Source organism: Schistocerca nitens, chromosome 9, assembly GCF_023898315.1.
Source record: "Schistocerca nitens isolate TAMUIC-IGC-003100 chromosome 9, iqSchNite1.1, whole genome shotgun sequence".
NCBI lineage: Eukaryota > Metazoa > Arthropoda > Insecta > Orthoptera > Acrididae > Schistocerca > Schistocerca nitens.
This window is the reverse complement of record NC_064622.1, coordinates 323,924,678-323,925,978: the sequence shown is the minus strand read 5'-3', so window position 1 is coordinate 323,925,978 and position 1,301 is coordinate 323,924,678. Positions and strand designations below refer to the sequence as shown.

The 1,301-nt window shown below is 44.0% G+C and overlaps 1 pseudogene; it reads left to right on the top strand.

The window, feature by feature from the left end:
* Window positions 1–693: 693 nt before the first annotated feature.
* Window positions 694–811, top strand: LOC126204491 (5S ribosomal RNA; annotated as a pseudogene).
* The last annotated feature ends 490 nt before the right edge of the window (window positions 812–1,301 follow it).

Sequence of the window (1,301 nt, the reverse complement as noted above, 5' to 3'; positions counted from 1 at the left end):
GCGTCAGCCTCTGATAGCTTCGCGGATTAACAACAAGAACTGGTGAGCCAGCAGCTGGGATTTTGTTTTTAGGTGGTTTTCCACATCCAGAAATGAAAAGTCTGGGCAGGTACCCACGTCTCATCACATTTACATGCTACACAAACACTTTGAAAATGTCATCATACTTGAACATGAGGTCTGCACTAGACACAGACAGACGGAGTGCACAGGTTTCTTCCTAGGTTGAGTAATGAAGACAGGAAGGGCATTTGGCAGCAAAACTGATATAACTATGTCGACCCCATAGCTAAACTGGAATAGGCAACAGGGAAAGATTCGTAGGCTATTTCTTCAGTCAAATATGCACTTTATAGTCAATAATACCATGAGAAAGCATGTCGCATACAGTCCTTTTTGGTTACTCTTTTGAAAATTATGATACATGGATTTCAGCTAGTTAAGTGGTTCGTTGTGGTTTATAATTAGTGCGTTGATCAAAACTAAGTCAAACATATTAGTCAAAGCAAAATATTATTTTAATGACCCACTAAAGTGATTTGTAGGACTGAATTTTACCAAAGTCAGACACAACGTAATTTCAGAGTCAGTTCGTCTAACATACGTACAGTCCGTTAGTTTAAAAAGATAGAAAGTCGGATCGATCACAGGCAGAATGAATTGTGTGTTATTATACAGTGTTTTACCAGTCATGGCAACGGCCTTGCCGCAGTGGATACACCGGTTCCCGTGAGATCACCGAAGTTAACCACTGTCGGGCGTGGTCGGCACTTGGATGGGTGACCATCCAGGCCACCATGCGCTGTTGCCATTTTTTGGGGTGCACTCAAACCCGTGATGCGAATTGAGGAGCTACTCGACTGAATAGTAGCGGCTTCGGTCAAGAATACCATCTTACGACCGGGAGATGCTGACCCCACGCCCCTCCTATCCGCATCCTCCACCGAGGATGACACGGCGGTCGGATGGTCCCCGTATGCCACTCGTGGCCTGAAGATGGAGTGCTTCACCAGTCATAAAAGATCATTGTCGTCGTTGTCGTTTTTGTGGTCGTTAGTCAGAAAACTGGTGTGATGCAGCTCTTCATATTATTCTATGCTGTGCAAGTCTCTCATCTCCGAGAAACTGCTGTAACTTACACCCATTTGAACCTTCTTACTGTATTCAAATCTTTGTATCTCTCTACAACGTTTGGGCCCCACGTATCCTTCTATTGCTAACATGTAGATTTCTTCATGCCTCAAGATGTGTCGTATCAACTGCATGCTTCTTGAATGAGATTTTCACTCTGCAGCAGAGTG